This window comes from Larus michahellis, chromosome 1 (genome assembly GCF_964199755.1).
Source record: "Larus michahellis chromosome 1, bLarMic1.1, whole genome shotgun sequence".
NCBI classification, from domain to species: domain Eukaryota; kingdom Metazoa; phylum Chordata; class Aves; order Charadriiformes; family Laridae; genus Larus; species Larus michahellis.
In genome coordinates, this window is record NC_133896.1 from 177,635,575 (window position 1) to 177,656,744 (window position 21,170).

Consider the following 21,170-nt stretch of genomic DNA (forward strand, 5'->3'; position numbering starts at 1 on the left):
ATCCTGAACAGGCATAACCTGCAGCAGTTTCAGTACTTCCAAAACTGTGATAGCGTGTTTGGACTGACATCTTTTACCAGATTAACATATAATTAAACCAGACAAACTTTCAGGTCTAAGTCTGATGTCACAGCACAAGAATCTGCCTCATATACCCTTCAAATGATGGGGTTTGGATGATTATTTTGGAGACGGCTGAACACATAGATACATAAGAGATACTGCCCCGTTTCACAATCTTTTTGCATGATGAATCACTTTTGCTCATTCGCATAGGTGAATATATTGTGGCACTTCAAGTGAACACAATCCAAAGTAAAAGTTGCAGAGTAGAACCCATAAAACATGTAATATAGCAGATAATCTTTCCAGTCATGCTGTGAAATAAGATTGTTTATTATTTCCTGTCATATCGCTGCATGGTAATTTTCAGTTCATGATCCGGTGGTTCCTGCCCAGCATCCTTTCTAAGCTTTTTAATCCACAGCTACAGGAATATAGCTACCACACTTAACCTATGGCTACAGGCTACATATAAATCTAGTTCCTGGTCATTAACAAACCAGATGAGACACATGTTCCTTGTATTAGTTACCAAACACACGCACAAAAAAAATCTATTTCAGGTTAACTGAAAGGAATTTATTGTATAACTTTCAGTTCAACCACCAAACCCCAAAATCCATTATTTGCACAGTTCTATTTCCAGAACATGTAAATATGCTATTCCTGTTCATTATTAGTACCACAACCTACCTCTGTCCTTTCTTTCCTGTGAATAGGGCTATTCTTCACGCTGCCAGCAGTTGTTTACCACTTCCATTGCATTCATTATGAGATATTGGGTAGAATTCAGCTTGCCTGAATTTAAGCTATGCAACACAGGTGTTTGTGTCTGAGCTTGTCCAAGTTCCCATCAGAGACAAGAGAAAGCTCAGATCCAATTCAGTTTCCTAAACATAGACGTCTTACTGATGTGTTAGATGCTGTGTATTGTCACCCTTAGGCTGCTCCAGAAGGGCATGGGTCACCCCTAGGTCTTGTACCTTATCTGCAGGCTTCATGCAGATATGTCATATTCTTGATGGCATCTCAAGTGGCACTAGAAGACCGTGCTTAGGCAACCTGCAAACTCTCCATTAACTTTAATAGGAGCTTAACACCTAATTGAGGTGCAGATATCTACACTGTGGAGACCATAAATTAGGCTGAGCTGAATCCTGCACACTCAGACATGAGGGGAACAGACACTCATCTGTTTTGGGGCTTGTGGAGACTTCCCTGACTAACCTATCCTGATGAATTTAGGACTATTCTGAATTCAGATGTCCTTCTCATGACATGCTTTTTCCTTTGCAACTATGCTTAAAATCCTTACGCATAGACTGAAGAATCCCCTATCATTTGTAGACAGAAAGTGAAAGTAATTTATATATTTTGTACAGCCATTTACACCAATGTAAACCATTACTATCTGGTGTAATAAAACAACCAATAAAAAACAAAGTCAAGAGGATCATCTGCACACAGAGTGCTAACTTTGCCCCAAGGAAATTAACTAACACTCAAGTGTCTGTTGGAACTTTATCTAAAAGGAAACATACGTTTTTCAGGACCCTTCAATACTCTTCCTGTGTTTTTAATTCTGAATACCAGCAAGAGCAAAGCAAACCAAGAGATTAAGGAAAAAAAAAAAGGAAATTAGGTGCTATGGAGAAAGCCACAATCAGCACCATCTGTAGCCTAATTACACCCAACAGTGCATAGGAGAATACTCACCCACAAGTGACCAAAATAAATGGACATTCCTAAATGCTCTCAGGGCACTAACAGCAACACATCTTTCTAAGATCTGTCTTAGATGCAACACATCTGTCTTTCTAAGACAGCAGAAAAAATTTTAAAGGGCACTGTCCCACCCATATCGCAGACAAATGGAATAGCTACAAATTGCAATGAGGTGGTTCTGGACCATTTATTGACTTCTCTCAGAGCTCTGCAGTGAGCCTCTCAAAACCTGAGGTATGTAAGGCTGCATCTGCATTAGCTAATACAGAGCAATGGGAGTAGGTGTTGAGGAATGATGCGTACACTGCACACATTTCAGGGGTTTGACGTCAGACTACTTCTAGTTTGGTCCTGTTGACTGAATTTCCATTAGCAATTCGAGGGTGTTAATAGTCTTCTGGAGCACAGTTTGTAGTTAGTGTCATCCAAAAGGAATCCAGCTTGCGTGCTTCGAGAGGCTCCATGATGCAAACCAAAGCTTCATTGGCCAGCAGGTCGAGGGAGGTGATTCTGCCCCTCCACTCTGCACTGGTGAGACCCCACCTGGAGTACTGCATCCGGCTTTGGAGCCCTCAGCACAGGAAAGACAAGGATCTGTTGGAGCGGGTCCAGAGGAGAGCCATTGGAGGGCTGGAGCACCTTTCCTATGAGGACAGGCTGAGAGAGTAGGAGTTGTTCAGCCTGGAGAAGAGAAGGCTCTGGGGAAACCTTCTTGCAGCTGTTCGATACTTAAAGGGGGCTTATAAGAAAGATGGGGACAAACTTTTTAGCAGGGCCTGCTGCGATAGGACAAAGGGTAATGGCGTTAAACTAAAAGAGGGAAGATTTAGGCTAGATATAAGGAAGGCATTTTATACACTGAGGGTGGTGAAACAGTGGAACCGATTGCCCAGTGAGGTGGTAGGTGCCCCATCCCTGGAAACATTCCACATCAGGTTGGATGGAGCTCTGAGCAAGCTGATCTAATTGAAGATGTCCCTCCTCATTACAGGGGAGATAGGAATAGATGACCTTTTAAGGTCCATTCCAACACAAACTATTCTATGATTCACCTTAAAATAGCAGTCCCAACCCCAGCTAAAACACTAGTAAAGTCCTCTCCTTAAACAACTCCTTCTCCTATCTTCTGATTTTGGTAGTATGTTCTGCTTGTGGTTCCTGGGACACCTTTGTACACTGTATACATCCATTAATCTCCAGAGGTATTTTTGTCCTCTAAACAGGAGTATTCATTGGGATAGAAAAAAATTAGAGGTCTGGGCCGATGCGGCTATCTGTGTCTTTATATGTGTCTTTATATGATATGACTGTGGTTGCCTGAGTTCATTTCCCAAATTACAGATGTACATCAAAGAAGCTATCTTAATTAACATTCTTCATGAGAAGTCCAGCACAGTCTCCAGAAAATGGATTGTCAGCAATGTAATACATTAACTAAACAGGGTTATGGCAAGATTTTTGCACTGCACTTGTTCTGTGACTGTACTAATGGCTTCTTGTGCCAGGTTTGATTACCTGCCGCCTTTTGCCTGTTCTCTGTATAAAGGAGTGTATATGTATTTTACCAATTTCATAGCCACTGTCCTCTTGGCACTCTTCATTCATAGTTTCATTGCGTCTTTACATTCGGTGATGTAGTAAGCAGGGCACAAAGGGTTAAGGAAATTCCAAAGGATGCTGTTTAACAATGGTTGGCCTTCTGAATCATGGACTAGCAAATAATCATTTGTTCTGATGATGTAATATTTGTAACTTACAGTAATGTTACTAGGGGGAGGAGTTCTGTGAAAATTGGTTTGAACTGGTCTCTCTGGTTTATGATCCTTCCTGTTCCCCTGCTCATGCACTGACTTAATCTTACTCAGTAAACACATTTGTTTCCTAGTTCTCCTTCAGACCCTAATCTGCAAACAGCTTGGAGGAAGCCTGCTTTCAACCCCAAAAGCATCAAGCAAAAAAAAAAAAAAAAAAAAAAGTGTCTTAGCACTGAAAAGCAAAAGAAACTATCTTAGCACTGGAAAATTATTTACTTCCAGTCATTGCATTCTAACTCAGCATAAAATTAACTCCCTGGAGACTGCTGATAAATACATTCATCTTTCTAAGCTTTCATTTGGCTAGGAATCTGGAGTATATCAAGGGTTTCTTTTTAAGGCAGTTCCTGCAGGGCAATACTAAATGTTACTTATTGTTATCAGAAGTGAAAAAAATATATAAAAATAATTAGATTATATTAATATATTTGTTACCGAACGCATATAATGTTTAAAGCAGTTTTAGACATTCAGGTGGCATTTTTTCTGTAGGTGCTAAAAATTGCTACTTCAGCAGGGCTGCAGACTTTCTCAGGAATGCCTTGAATACTTACTGATAAATCCTGAAATGGAATTCTGCTTTTTTTCCTCATTTCCATCCCTTTTCTACCACAGACAAGTGAGTAGGAGTTGGGATTATCTCATAGCCTTGTACTCATTCGCTCCAGCAGTGACCATGGTCGAAAAATCAACAATCGTCATCTGTTGTCATACCACAACATACACCGTAACATGTAAAATAGATGGTTACTTTCAAGTATCATATGCTAATACAGGGAGTATTTCTGTTAATGAAGACTAATAAATATTTACTTTCTAATGATACCATAGTGTGTCTCTGTGTACAATAAAATAAAACATACGTGAAAGACTGGACGCATTCAAGATAGCAGATCATGCTTAGACCATGGAGTGAACAGGAAGGAGGAAGCCATTATTTTGCATGATGGACTGCGATTGTGGATTTGACAGTTGCAGGATGGAAATTCCTGCCAGATGCCAAGCCACCTCCTCTGCGTGCGGCTGCAGTGTTTCTCAACTTACAAACCACCTTGATGACATAGTCCTGAGCACAGTCCACTGCTGGCTCGAATCTGTTATCTGTAACAGAACCACAACATCTCCTCTTAACATGACACGAGACATTTCTTGCGGCTCAGATAAAGTGGACTTTTACAAGAAACTCAGTGACATCAGTACCAGCCCCTTGCCAACGAGAAGCAGCAGAGCTGCTTTTTTACTGAGAATCACTGTTTATAAACTGTTTTCCCGGCTGAACGTTGAAGATTAGGTGTACTATTCAATAGAAGGGAAAGTTAACTCAAAAAACAAATGCAGTAAGCGTACATATAGGATTATGTGAGAACGTTCCCAAACTGTGAAATAACTCAAATAGATTGGCATGCACTGATGCATAGGTCAATCAAGTCACAGCATGCTCTTATTTAGTTTAATAGTACTCTGCAAACAATCATAACATTTTTAGATGCATACTGCATAGCCAAACAATATCATAAATGGATTTTTTGTGTGTGTTCTTCAGCTCATATTCTGTTCAAACCAATGTAAGATTTTTCTTTTCTGTTTTTTTTTTTTTTTTGTTGGTTTTGTTTTGTTTTGTTTTTTAAGGTTGAATAAGTTTCTGGTGACTTCCTTACTATTGTTAGAAAATGCTTTGGTAAACAGACATACTCATTATCCATTTAGAATATGTTGACCTAGAACTTTTCTGAAGACTATTCATCATATCCTTAAACACTTATCTTATTTTTGCATCTTAAAGCCAAATAATTTGGGTAGTATCCAGTAGTTTAGTAGTAATGCAGTCCATTGACCCACTACCAACAAAGACCACTGGAATTTCTCATTGATTTCCAGCTCTTCACTCATTCTTAAAGATGAGAATTGATAGCTGAACGACTCCCTTGTTCCTGGGACAGAAAGGCTGGTTAAAACTGTGAACAGAGTTTGTGTTAAATATCATTTCAAAATTTCTTTTGGTGCTGAGTCACATCTAAACCAAACATTTTAAATATTGCCACAGAATAAAAATTTTTACATTTTTATTTTAAAAATTAGAATGGAGGGGAATTCTGATATCAATCCAACTCAAAATTTCTCTTTGTTAGTAATATCATTTATATAACTACAGTTACAGATATTTACTTAATTTCATGGCTAGATTGTGGAAGCCCATAATAAAACACATGCCATAACATATTAGTTGAAACAGGATTGCAGGATAATGGAAAGATACAGTAAACAGCTGGCTTCTCTAATTAGTATGTCGAATGTTTACGTGCTCCTCTTGTTAAGTACCAAACTGTTTCATCAGAACAAAAACACGAGATACTTTGATCTGGAAAATAAGGTAAGATGTTTCAATGATATACTGCAGCCACAATTCATCCTACCTAACGTTAATCACCTATGTGAGGCATGTAAATTAGAGGGTTAGTCACCTCAGACTCCCTCTAATGTCGCAGGAGGAAGATGGGCACTTTCTCAGGGTGGCAGGGAGACTTGGTGGCTCCACAAGAGCAGAGGGAGCCGCAGTGGCCAGGCTGTAACGCTGGTGCCTCAGTGGTGCGGCTGAAGATGAAGGGGCCAAGTGCAGGCTCAGGCACTACCTCATACCTCTTGGTTTCCAAAACAAATAATGAAATGGTATAATTCTTCCTGTTTTGTCACTTGGTTTGGAGAGGGGGTTTACTTGGTAGGAAACATAAGAAAAATCTTTTTGATTCTACAAAAGCTTCTACATCATTAGAAAAGAAAGCTCATTTGGTCCGAATCACTCCACCAGCTTCAGCTGTGAGCACTGCAAACAAGCTATATTACCAATTCATACAGGAAAAGACGTGCTTTTCTTCTTCAGCAAAAAGCACTTAGGACTTCAGAAATGGCCTTTAACAGGATCTGGAAAGAAGCCAAGTCATCTTGCCCTTTGGCCTACAGGCAGGTCAAGCAGAAGTGATGATTTTGAGAGACAAAATGGGGAGAGTAGAAGGGCACCTGAACTGCAAATGAACTCAGCCAGAGGCATATGAATCCCTTGGGTGGTCATCTTTGTATTCTCTGAATTATATTGCTTTCTGTTTCAGAAATGTGAACTCAGAATATGTTACTGCAAACCTACGGGAACATCAACATGGGATAATGTATCTGTCATCTTGAGCAAAAATAAAGGTAAATGGAAGGAGGCCTGTATAGGGTAAGGTGTCAAAGGTAAGGATTCCTCTATGACTAAAAATTTTCTAGATTCCTAGAACCAGGGACAATGGGAAACCCTGTGGGAAGGGAGCTCTGGAGATCATCTACAGCAACCCCCAGCTCAAAGTGGAACTACCACAAATACTGGATCAGCTCAGCCAGGGCCTTTTCTAGCTGAGTGTTGGAGTCCTCTGGGGATGGAGATGCCACAACTGCTCTAGTTTTTGTACTGGAACAAGTCACCCAGAGACGTAAAAGTTTACCCACATGGTCACTACCTTTGAACAGCTCTGTCTTCTCAAAATCAAAGACTGATGCAGCATGGAGGAAGAAGTTGTTGTCCTTTGTATGCATCACTGCTCCCATGCAGGAATTTTGAGGACCTGGAGATGGAAGCAGTAAGGAGGGGAAGATAAGAGACTGCCTCCCTTCCCCTCGTTCCACTCAGTCTGATCTCAGAGGCTCTTTTCCTCCAAAACATTTGGCTCCTAGTCACCATATTTCCTCAGAGGCCTCCATCAACTCCCAACCATCTGAGGTCCTTTTTCTGGGGGGAAATTCCTCCCCTGGCACAATTCTTAGATCTTACACTTTCGTCTCTTAAGTGTCGGCTATGTCCTGACTTCCCCTAACCTTCCTCCTACTCTTCCACAGAAAAATCCCTCCCATTTGAATTTCCCACATACCCTTTCTCATCCTTCCAGACTGACCCCCAAATTCTCAGCAACTCAAAGCCCCAGTTGTTCCTGTCCATCCAACTCAGCCTCTCACCCGTTGTCTCTCGCCTGAACTCCCTTTCTCCAAGTTTCCCAGCTCCTGCAAACCCTTCCTTTCCCCACACAGGCATGACCCTCCTGTGCTATTGCCATCTTCTGCTGTGACCATCACTTCGGAGACAGAGCTTCCACTGGATATCAAAACCCAGGGCACCCTCTGCCTAATTCTTCCTGCTTTCTGCATTTCCCTAGGGTTTCCTCCGCTTTGGCAGGGATCTAAAGACCTCACATGCACCACCAAGAATTCACTTCAATGTTTGCTTAGTAAGCAAGAAAAAAAAAGTACACCCATGAAAAAGAGAAAAGGCAGAAGCCATAGATACAGTAGAATATAACCTTCTTGCCATTGTGAACAATTTTAAATCCTTGTCTACAAAAGAGAACAAACATAATTGAGGTTAAGTGAGAAATTTAGGGATCCAAAAAGGCAAGTGGACCTAGAAACAGCAAAATTATATCACTAAATGAAAGAATTTCTGGGCTTTTGGTTAAGGTGGAAAGGAACTCAAATTGGCATTATTAAGTCTTATCAAGGATAACAAAAACTAAGTACAGTGGTAGCCTGTGTGGCAGGCCATTCAAATGGAAACCAAAACCTATGTATGAGGCTTTACATACACAGCATAGGGAAGGTCAGGGCCCCAAAACAGGATACAAATCTACATTTTCACCATACTTAAGTTTCAGGCACTTTCAGCTACTTTACAGCAAATAAAAAGGTCAAGACATGTCTTACTTTGCGTTCACAGACCAGAACCTGTAAGCAGGTGCCTACATCTCCTCTTTCCAAAAGTGTACTTCTGAAATGTGCTGGTGATGGAAATGTTGCTGCCTATTTAGTACAAGTAAAGCTGTAGAGAACAAAGTGGGAGAGCAGAATTTAATTTCTTCCAGTTTTTCAAGTGTTAATCGCCTACTTGTCTGAGTTGAATTGAAATGGTGTTGACCAGAAAGCGTATAAACAGGCCTTGGAGGAGGGAGCTCCTCCCAAACCTATTTTGTGCAGGCTATAGAATAATGGATCTCTGTGGAAGTGCCTGTCCAGTGGCTTTTGAATTTTCTGCTACACAATAAAACAACTTCAAGAGGAAGAGTAGAGAGTGTGCATGAAACCCCACCTTTCCCCCTCTAAACCATGTCAGCCCTAGGGAGGACATTTTCCTTGGAGAAAAGTCGGTTTCAACACCTTCAGTCAGAGAAAAGTGTTGGATCTGAGTCTAACTTTCTAAGTGAACGGCTTAACCACAGAGTATTGTATGAACGGTGGGTGGCAGATCCTCCTCCACTGTCTGTTCTAAAAAAGCACCCACAAAGCATTTTCCAAGGAGCCTTCTGGGTGTGCGTTTGGTGTTTTTTGAGAATGTCTGCAGGTTTGAGCCCCCCCAGGAAACTTCAGCAGAGGAATGCCTAGCTTCTTAGGTGGGAGATAGCTATCAGGCTGCTTAAACTGTTCTGGTCACGTGCCAAAGCACAACTCTGGACACCCAGAAGAGCTGAAGCTCAGACAGGCAGGTGCCTTCAGCAAGATTCAAATAAAGCACCTAGGTAGTTATGGTGCAACCAAGGAGAATTTCATCAAAGTACGAGAAAAATGATTTTCCCAATAACATTTGCCCCACTAAAGTACTCAAAATTTCCCTTACAAAATTTACTTTGATGGTTAAAATTACACCACTGACACCTTGACTGAACTAAATGCGTAGACTGACATTTCCCCAAGTGCATTTGGGATTTACAAAGTAGGTATTCCATTGCCTAAGGCCCCCAAGGATCCCAGTCTTCTAGGCATGCTTAGATCATGCCTAACGCATATCAACAGCACTGGGTTCAGCACAGGGCAGAGCTGCCACGGTCACTTTAATTCAAAAACAGTGGTGTAGGAGAAGCGGTTGTGGTGGTATCCACTTTTTGCATACTAGCCTACAGGATCGACAACCTACACAGCCACGGATGACCCAGGTTCATTGAATTCTGGCCTCAGACTGCAAACATGAGAGCAGATAAATCCTCCTGGTGAAGCCGTGGTGTTATCTGGCAAGACTTTAATAAGGTGATTATTGTTTTTTTCATGTTATTCCTAATGAAGTATATTTTGAAGAACTTATGGAAGTTTTTCCTGTCCCGGTTGACTTCTGTATGGACCAGTTTGGTCCACAGTTAGGTTAATTAACCTTTTCTGTTCAATGAGCTTCCCTGGTCTGTAAAAGAATAACTCAATCTAACGTGTCATATTCCAAATGGATGGGGACTGCACCGCAGCCACCTACCCCCGTCTGTGACTAGGATGAATTTAGCCCATTTCCACTGAAAAGGGCAAACAGTGACAGCAGCTGTCTGTTGGGACAAGATGATAATGAAGTGTGAATAACAAGCCTCCCTTTCACGTAGATATTATGCAGATTATTCTTATTTGGTAACACCCGGAGTTACTGAGAAATTTAAACACATGCTGTTTGGTTAAGTAAACTACGAAAGAATATGGGAACCCAAAGGCACCGTAAAAAAAAACATAATCCCAACCTCATTGCCAGATTGCATTCAAAATTCTGCAAAGCTGGTGAACGTAGGCTGGAGAAAACAAAAGCCAGCAATGCTATCTATGACACAAGAAGAAAAATAGGAAACTCAGCACAGGGTTTAAAGATGTCTGCGGAGGTGGGTGAGTCACTGTTGCTCACACTTTGAAGTGAGTGAGACAAGCCTGTGCGTCATATATTATTTCCTCTTAATCTGCAGAGAACAGGCCATCCCAAGCCATTGATGGAAGCCAAACACTTCGAGCACAAACGAAACGTGACTGGACATGGGTTTCTCTTAGTCAAGCATCCTGGGAGCCTAGAACCGCAAGTCAGACTCTGTCAGCAGTTGAAATACCTTTGGTTTACAGGTTAACAACCTGACGATAAAAATGAACTGTGGCTGAAACTGAGCCTACGTGGGCCTAATGTAATTAGGAGCCAAGTTTCATACCGCTATAGGGCTGATACTACACCCACTGAAGTCAATGATAATCTTTCCATGAATAACAGCCAGGTCCTTTCATCTCTCAATGCCCGTACTTATAAAACAGGGATAACGGTACTTTCTTTCTCCTATGCTTGGAACCTCATAAACATTTTGCAGCAAGGACTGATGCTTTCTAGGCACTCCATGTGGCATTTAACACCTCCGAATTCCTCTCTTGTTAGGAATTTGAAGCTGGAAGAAAACATAAGGACTGGCATGATGTTTCCAGCAGATATGATGTTTGTCATATACAGAGTACCACGGACTTGTGTAGATCTGAAGACCTAAGTCTATGGCTACCATTAGAAACTCTGTAAGTGCGTGCTACTGGCAGTTTTTGAAACCCCTGTCTAATAATTTGAGGGCGTTCCTTTCTTCTTTGCTGAAGTACTACAGTAGTATAAAGCTTGTGAAGGCAGCACATCTGTTGAATACCCAAGAATTTTGTAGGAGTTTACAGGCACGAGGCTGACTCCATCAGTGAAGATAACTGCTAAGTTGAATAAGTTGTGTATTTATGTATCTTCTGTTCATACAGTGCTCAACATACTACATTAAGAACAGTGTCTAGCACATACAGGACATAGGGCAGAAGAAAGCCTTGCATGATCTATGTTGTATCGATCTGTATTGATCATTGAGCTGGACCCTTCATTTCATCTTTAAGATACTTATATGAACGTGTGCTTGGTTTGCTTTCTTTTACCGTTATAGGAAGCAACTATACCTTGCATAGACTGTTATTATTCACTGTTTTGGAAGAGATGTTGACAGACTTGTTAGTTTACATCTTCTGTAGGTCTTGGGTCTTCCCTTTCCTTTTTTTCCTTTTCAAGAAAATATATATTTACTTGAACATGACGTGCTGGAAAAGTATTTCATTATGATTTTGTACCAAAGTCCCACACCACCAAATACCACGCAAACATACACTACATGAAAGGATATTAATCTTTATTTAGGCTGAAGTAGACAGAGTGAAGCCCTTTCTACTCTTTAAGCCTCTTATTAATGAATATGATGGAGTAAAATGGTGTTAACACTCGAGAGGAATCTTTCCTCAAGTGTCTTTAGTTAGACCTCTAGATCCCATCAAACTGCTGCTGTGTCACGGCATATCTGAAAGGTCACAATTTCAGCAGAAAAGCTAGAGGTAACAGCTTGACAGTCCTCCGTAGTTTTCAGAGACCCTTCCATCTTGAAAACTTGGCGTCTCTCCTAGTGGAACTGCCCGTTTTAAGGCTAGAAAAATCTCTTAAAATGATAGACTCCTACAAAACTTTTGTAAGCCAAATACCTTGTTGTTGCTCTTGGAAGAAAACAAATCCTTGGGCAACTGAGCATAGAAAATAGGGCTGAACAACCTGTTTAGAAATCCCAACCTGCCTAAACACAGCAAGTTTCAGCTTGATGAAGACTGATTGTGCTGAGGATGGCCTGAAGCCCACGTAATGCAGCTAACTTCCGTGTCAGTTAGTTAGGAGCTTCAGTGAGCTGGGGGAGATGCTTTCGTTTAAAGAGTAGGCTCCACTCAGCTGTTGGAATTGAATTTAGTTTTGCTCACAAAATATAAACAGGAAAAAGAAAAAAAATATGTATTGAAATAACCTGGGTGGCATTTTTTCAGTATTATGGACATCATAACTTCAGAGATGTTTGTCATGGGTTTGTGGACACCAGTATCTTCCACTGTTTACTCAGAAAGCTCTCAGATGTGGAAAATTTCCTTGAATGTCTCATGGTGGCATGGAAAAATGTAGAAGAAAGGAGCAAAGGGAACTGATTCACTACAGTGTTTTATTATAAAACGACACATGGATGTAATACTGCTGGGATCGATTGAGTCTTATCAACATAAAATTGGGTCAAAGAGGTAGTGGATTTGGTTCAAAATATGTATTAACATTTTGAGGAAGGGGATGCTACCTCCTACTACTTCAAAATAGCGTGAAATGTTTTTTTATGTAAAACAGTAGTGGCTGCCAATAATTCACCAGGCTGGTTGAAAACACTTTCACATGACTGCAGGTAACCATATGTTATAAACTAGCTGAGACCTGGGAAAACACTCTAGGCAGTGGTAGGCAGACAGGTAAACTTAGCCTCATGCTTTGCTTTGAGAAGTTCCAGTACGTACTGCCGCAACCAGTTTTTGTTTTGTTTTTTTTCCCAGAGAGCCAGTCTGTAACCACAGACAAATGTTTTTCTCTGTTGAAACTCATCCTTATGGCACGACAGCCTGGCTAATTCTTGGTTATACTGCGTACGTAATAAGAATGCTCAAACATAAAAGGGATGAAAGACCGAAGTGGGAGAAATTTTCCCTCAATCTTATTTTCCAGAAAAGCAAAATCTGGCATACCCCGATCTTTTTGTTGGTTCCCAATGCTCAAACAGTGGAATTGAACAGCAGCCACTAATGCCAGTTGGGTTTCTAAACTTATTTATGAAATCTTTCTCTTAGGCTTCTCCTTTGTCATTTTTTCGAACATATTCTTTCTCTTATACTCGGGATTGAACTCATTCTGTTCAATAGCCCATGATGTGCAGACCCTGTCTTCTAGTTTCAGTTGTGTAGAATCTGTCATCTAGTTTCTGTTTTGTTCACCTTTTGTGACTAACCTTGTAAATCATCCCTTATCTCACTTGTGTAATAGTGCCAATAAAAATTTCAGTAAAGTGACGTTAAGAGGCCTTATGTCCTATGACTGTGTCAAAGTACCCTAATCAGCAATTCAAAGTGAAAAAAAATTTTGTTCTTTGTTGCTTGCCCTAAAAATTCATCCTTGACATCTGAAAGTCAAACTGCTCTTTCTCCATACATTTAAAGAGTTATAAAAATTTAGCTATGGAAATCTGGGCCCCAGTTCAGCAAAGCACAACTATTTGCTTAATAATGGATGAGACGAGGCTGATCCAGCTCATGTTTCCAGGTATGGGCTGTGGAAGGCCAGCCAGAGCTAGGGAAGTAAGAAAATTCTTTTCATAAGCGGCACAGGTGGGCACAACTAAAGGAAAACATATTCACTTCACACTGATGTGTGTTTGTGCTCCCACTTTCCATTCAATCAGGGATCCTCTGCCCTACGCAGGTGCTCAGCTCATCCCAGAGCGGGGCTGGAGCTGCCATTATGGGCTGAGTTGGGTATCGCCGACAGGATTACGCTCACACAGAGCTGTTGTTCAGCTACACAGATGCACCGAAGGAGCTAATACTCTCTTGTTTAGTCGTACTCCAACTGTCTTTACTCACGGTGAGTAATTCTTTTGAAGTCAGTGTGTCTACGCAAGTGAGTAATGGCCTCAGGATCTGGCCCTTCAACAGTGTATGACGTGTTATGTTTCAAATGCTTCTGCACTGTTGTTTTTAATACTGCATTGCAATTTACCTACTGGAATTATCTTCTGAATAGCTTCTTTCCATGGATTCCATTATGTATATTCTTTTATTTATTACGTTTTCACTTTGATCTGCATGCCAATCAAGATAAGCTCAATAAAGATACAATTTTAATGAACACAAGGAACTATGTGTAGCTGCAACAGCCAGTTTTACTAGTTTTATGGGTGTGTGCATTTATTTTTACTTGTGTAATATCCAGATTCTAAGGTTGCAGTGTGCGAAGCAGTTCATATTCATTTGGTTGTTGTAAAGAATGAGATATCTCTATTATTTTCATGACTATCATAAGTACCTTATTTTATCTGTTTGATATTTTTTGTTCTGTTATACAGAAATAAAGGAGAATGTTAAGAAAAACAAATACTAAATAGAATCGTGACAAATATTAACATCTTCCAGAGAGGACAATTAGAGGTCTTTAGGAACAGGGACTGCTAACAGTGAAATGTCTACCACCTAGCTCCATCTGGATTATAGATGGATGTTTCTTAGGTCAGGATCAAAGAAATTTAAACGTGTTAAAACCCTTTGCCTGGAGAAGAAAGGGGGGGAGACAAGCAGCACTTGCTGTGCATTTGTTTCTTCTATTAGGAAAGATGTGGGACAGGACTGAGGGGAACACACAGAAAACACACAAGAACGGACGAAGGCTGAGATGGAGACATGCAAGCCTTTTGGCATCTTTATTTACTGTTATATACTTTTTGATAAATAATACATGGGTTACCTGAATAAGGCATCCAACACAAGCTCTTGGTTTCTGTACATGTTTCAATCCCAGTTAGGTTATGATCAGCAGACAGAGGTAGCCTTCCACAGTCCAAGGTCCAGCCATAAAGTTGTTAGGAGGACACTTTGTATCACCATAGAAAAATAGGAAAAAGAGCAGGTTTCAATTGTGAGAGAACTTTTAAAAAAAAAAAAAAAGAAAAAGGGAAGGAGTAGAGGTCTGTAGCAGAAAAGGACTTGCAAGAAGATCTAAAACACAGCTTGTCCTGTGACAATGGAAGGTGCTTTGACAGATAACAACTGGCAGAGCTGTGTAGGTACGTGAAATTAGCGAAAATGTAAGGGTCAGACTTCATTGTCTGTAATGTGACAACATTAATGAAAGTGATCATTGCTTCATAATCAAAGTAGTTGTTACCAAAGAGATGATGTTTTGACTACAGTCAAGCACGCACTTCGTGTTCCTTTTCATTTTTCTGGCATCATTGAATTACCCCACCATTGAAGTCGCCTGTGGGTATTTGGACTGTGGCACAACACGGACGGCATATCAAACTTATTTCACAACACATTGATTCTGCCAATGAAGTTGACACCAGCTGCCTGTCCAAGGTGCGCATTGCAACGCAAAGTATATTTCTGTACAGCTTTGCCATCACTAACAGAATTGTGCACTTGCATAGAGTGTGAACTGCTGAAGGACACAGGGAGGATGTGTTTTCCCCCTTTTGGAGGTACCTTGCACCACCGTTGGTGGAGTGCTCTGGATGGAGCCCCAGGGCCTGGCTTCAGCCTCAGTTCCTGGGGTACATCCATGTGTATGCTGCACCATTCCAAGTAGAGACCAAAGGCAAATTTACACCAAAATAATCACTTCTCCAGAGCACTAAATTGCTAACAGATGCACTGGTTGAGCACCAAACTGCCCCTCTGAGTGAAATCTAGCATGAACGAAACTCATTCCCTATCCAAAATCCAGTGACAAATGCCTGTATTGGAAGATATCTATGCTTTTTTTCAGCAGAGATTTACTACAGCTTAGCAACTGACAACAAAGAAAAATCAGCATCATGTGTTCACCCAGCCCTCAGTGAAACACCAGTGGGGTATGAAGAATCATCTCAGACTCACCATCGTAATTCTTTCCTGTATATTAAAAGTGTTATGATAAGCAAGGTCAGATGCAGCTGTCATCCAAATGAAGAAAGCAAAAGGCAGATTCTCTTCCCTAAATTTACCCTCACCTTCCAGTACTGTCTCAGAAGCATGTAGTATCATAGTTCATAGAATCACAGAAGCATAGAATAGTTTGGGTTGGAAGGGACCTTAAAAGGTCATCTAACCCCCTAATCCAACCCCCCTGCAATGAGCAGGGACATCTTCCGCTAGATCAGGTTGCTCAGAGCACCGTCCAACCTGACCTGGAATGCTTCCAGGGATGGGGCAGCTACCACCTCCCTGGGCAACCTATGCCAGTGTTTCACCACCCTCATCATAAAAAATTTCTTCCTTATATGTAGCTTAAATACACCCTCTTTTTGTTTAAAACCATTACCTCTTGTTCTATTGCAACAGGCCTTGCTAAAAAGTTTTTCCCCACCTTTCCTGTAGGCCCCTTTTAAGTATTGAAAGGCTGCAATAATGTCTCCCCGGAGCCTTGTCTTCTCCAGGCTGAACAACCTCAACTCTCTCAGCCTGTCCTTACAGAAGAGGTGCTCCAGCCCTCTGATCCTTTTTGTGTCCCACCTCTGGACCCGCTCCAACAGATCCATGTCCTTCCTGTGCTGAGGGTTCCAGAGCTGGACACTGTACTCCAGGTGCAGTCTCAACAGAGCGGAGCAGAGGGGCAAAATCACCTCCTCAACCTGCTGGTCGTGCTTCTTTTGATGTGGCCCAGGATATGGTTGACCTTTTGGGCTGCGAGCACACATTGTCAGCTCATGTCCAGTTTTCCATCCAACAGTACCCTCAAGTCCTTCTCAGCAGGGCTGCTCTCAATCCTTTCATCCCCCAGCCTCTATTGTTACTGGGGGTTGCCCTGACCCAGGTCTAGGACCCTGCCCTTGGCCTTGTTGAATCTTATAAGTTTCACATGAGCCCATTTCTTGAGCTTGTCCAGGTCACTGTGGATGGCATCCCATCCCTCAGGCGTGTCAACTGCACCACTCAGCTTGGTGTTGTCTGCAAAATTGCTGAGGGTGCACTCGATCCCACTGTCTATGTCATTGATGAAGATATTAAACAGCAGTGGTCCTAATATGGACCCCTGAGGGGCACCACTTGCCACCATCTCCATCTGGACAATGAGCTGTTGACTGCTACCTTCTGGATGCGACAATGCAGCCAATTCCTCATGCGCCAAACAGTCCACCCATGAAATCCATCTCTTTCCAATTTAGAGAGAAGGATGTTGTGGGGGACTGTGTCAAAGGCCTTACAGAAGTCCAGATAGATGACATCTGTAGCGCTTCCCTTGCCCACTCCATCATAGTCGCTCCATCATAGAAGGCCACTATGTTGTTCAGGCAGGACTTGCCCTTGGTGAAGCCATGCTTGCTGTCTCGAATCACCTCCCTGTCCTCCGTATCGCTTAGGACCTGTTCCATGATCTTCTGAGGCAGAGGCGAGGTTGAGAGGCTGGTAGTTCCCAGGGCGCTCCTTTTTACCCTTTTTGAAGGTGGGTGCAATGTTTCTCCTTTTCCAGTCACTGGGGACTTTACCTGATTGCCGTGACATTTCAAATATCATGGAGAGTGGCTTGGCAAATACCTCAGCCAATTCCCTCAGGACACTGGGATGCATCTCGACAGTTCAAAGATCACTAAATTTTAACCAGTTTCAAGAGTTCATCTGACCATTTTCTTGATGGCATAACTAAAACGCTTGTCAAGAAACTGACAGAAGGACTCCAGCAACGTAGGCAAAGGTTGTAGTAGCTCAAGCAATTAGTGTCACAGCTATAATAATAATAATGTTCAGTGTCCATGAAAAAAGAGAAGTGTGGAAAACACACGGCTCTGCCAGAAGGATCAGGAAAAGGAGGATGGAGTACAAAAATGGAAATGAAGGATGAGATACAGCATGTGGTTGCCATAGTGGCAAGAGTATATTTATATTATATACATTAGCCAAGGAGCAAGAAGGTATGCCTGCCCTCAGTGGTGCAGGATGTTTGAATGTTCATGGCTTGCCAGTCCTTCATCACAGAAATTGCTTATATTCCACTCTGAATGCACATATGAGAAGTTTCGGTCCTTGCCTTAACCTTTTGCTCTAACACTCCATTTCCCCTGTCAAGCTCATTCTCTTTTTTTCAGAGTAGGACTTTTCTTCAACAGGTCCTCAGTGCAACGTTGGACTGACTTACCTTGACAGCCAGGTCTGTGCTGTCTGTGCGCTGGTCACAGACTTGGTCTGTGTCCATCCATTTCTGCGGGGACAGCTCTGTCACTGTATGTGGGATTCCCAGGTTTTGACAAGTATGGACATACCAGCAAGAGGCCTGTCTCTACTGGCCATAGCCCTGGAAGAAGACCACTCTTACACCAGCTAAATATTCCAGTATAGACAGCTTCAGGCACAGAGTACGTATCTCTCTGTATTTTGTTCAGATGTGACCATAGGCTTCTGCCTTGTTTCAGGGAAAGTATTACTTTGATTTGAAAGTAGTGGAACAATCCGTGTTAATTTTCAAGCATAAATGATAAAGTACAAATCATTTCTTTCCCTTTACTCAGGTCTGCGGTATAGCAAGGTTTGACTTTAAATCATTAGCAGAAATCTATTGCTAAAATTTCGGGATGGACAACTGCATAAAAATCCATACAATAAAAAAAAAGTCTCTTGCTGACTTAGGAAGTGAGTTAATGCCTTATGTGGTCCTGATGTGTCCTTTGGTGTAACTTGTACAGTTAAGGCACAACACGGTATGAATACAGGTTGGATCCCAACCTCTGCACTTTCAAGAGCCAGACCTGCTTCATTGGCTTCAAAGAAACCTGAAGAATGAGACAAAAATATGGTGCCCTACAGGCTGGGTAAATACATAGAAAAGTTGTGCAGTATTGCAGGTTCCATCAAGGAAAGCCAACAGCAAGACAAAGGTGTTCACCCATTACCATTAGGAAAATGAATGGTATATACCAAGCAAACAATTTCACCTCCCTCCTCAAAGGGCAAATAACAACAGGAGGTGCATCCTTGGTGTACACACACCTTCCCAGGTGAGCAGGCTGGAATAACGAGCAACTCTCCTGAGATCCCTGCAGGTGTGTGAAACTGTGCTTGGACTCTTCCCAAGAAAGAGTCAAGTTCGGGTTGGTGGAGAAGGAATTTAAGTGGAATCCCGGGTAAAATCTCACTGGGCAGAGGAAGCATCCCGTGCAGGTCTGCTGGCAGCATGAAGCCAAAAGGTGAGGCAGCGCACATACGTAATCTATCAGTCGCTTTGACATGTGTGGGATGGCTTCACTGAGGTGACTTCATGCCTCAGAGATCTGCTGAGCCGCGCTGCCAGACGGCCTGCCTCGCTCAGCCCCCGGGGCTGCAACATTTTCTCCGCTGCCACCGTCCCTCCGGGAGAAGCCTTCCCTTGTTGGTCAGGCTGGGAATCCGTGGCCCATGGGCTGGGCTGGGTCTGGAGCTCTGTTCCAGAGGACCTGCAGCCACCCTGGCGCAGGAAGGCGGACACAGGCGTCTCACTACTGCACAGAAGGCAAAGGCTAAGTATGTTTCTAGTTATCATAGGAGAAGCCTATTGACTGGGTTGATGTGCAGCCCAAAGAGAATGCACCAAAATCCCAGCTAAACCCTAGGTTAAAAAAAAAGAAAATCCCATCCCGTGACTGCAGAACCTCCTCTGTCCATGAATCTGCAGCAGATGACACGACAGAGCCACATCAGGAGCAGCAAAGTCTGATCCTTCATGTGCCATAAAGCAGATGGTGTATCGCCTAACTCACCAAAAATAGACCCTGCATTATTATTACGATAAGCATAACCTTGTACTCTGTCAGTGATTTATGTGTGTCTCTTCTGCTAACAAATGGATTTTGTAGTGAGTGCTAATGACGGGACACAAGTACTTTCGCTGAAAGAAATGTGGATTTAAATCAAAACATTTTTTAAAATTAGTGTCGCATTCACAACTTTTTTCTAAAGCAAAACTGTCTCTCCCTTTCCTTCGCCTCAACAATAAATGAAGCATTTTGGTTTCCTTTTAAGTAGAATGCTAAATTCAATTCGAAATCTGCACAGCACATTTTATTTTCAATCAATCCAAGATGATTTCTTAAATGACCACAAAATGTTATCAAGACAACAAGAGAGTCAGTTATTCTCACACTCTCGCCTCATTGACTACACTGAGGGCAGCATCCAGAGGTCACTACTTGTAGGTAAGTATATTTTTAAAGGGAAAGTGCTCTGAAACAAAAAACATTGCAAAGTGATACAAATGAAGCAAACGTGACGTAAATTAACTCCCCTAGGGCCAGTGAAAAAATGCTTTGAGATATGACTTGGAAACTGAAGGAACTGGATAAATAAAAAGTTTTCAGAATCACATATTTTACAACTAAATATCAGTATGTACATTAAATACAAATGTTACAATTTGAGAGAGATTAGAACGCTCTGTGATTAAATAACTGTGAGGAAACAGATTAAACAGGTATTTGCCATCTAAGAAACATCTATAACATTATGGCAAAACAGTTTGAAACATAATTCTGATTTAGAAAAGGCCTCCTAAAGCTTCAATGTGAATATTCATGAAAATCATCAAGTACTAAGAAAACACTGACATCAGAATTACAAAATTATCTGTCTGTGGAAAAAAAATGGTAGGGTGCCATGCTAAAAATATACCACCCCAAAAACTCTCCTAATACTCCATTTAAAAATACATGTTTGATTTCAGATGCAGTTTTATGGGGTGGGTCAATGAATCAAAGCAATATCAGGCTGGAAATGACCTTAAGAGGTCGATGAACAGGAGTAAGTATTCCCAGATCACTCCTACAGGCGCTTTTCTAACCCACCCTTAAAAGCCTCCAAAAAAGGAGATTTTCAATTCCCTCAAGTGAATCTATCTTTTTATGGTAATCTTCTTACTGGAGTAGACTTTTACATTCCCTCCTCAGCCTTCCTCTTTTAGATCAAGCAATTCTCTTTCTATGGCTCTTCTTTTGCATGCCATGTTTTCTAAACCTCTTACTCCGCTTGTTACCTTCACTGGGCATTTGCCTACATCCTTGTTCAAGTGCAGCTCCCGGAAGCGGGCAGAGTCTTCCAGCTGAGGTTTCACCAACCCCAAGCAGAGCTAAACAGTCACTTCCCATCCCTTGCAGGTGATGTTCTTGATCACATCGTGCTGATTTTGTCTTGTTCGCAACAGCCTCAGATTGCTGACTTGGTTTGTGCTTCACAGTAATCTCCAAA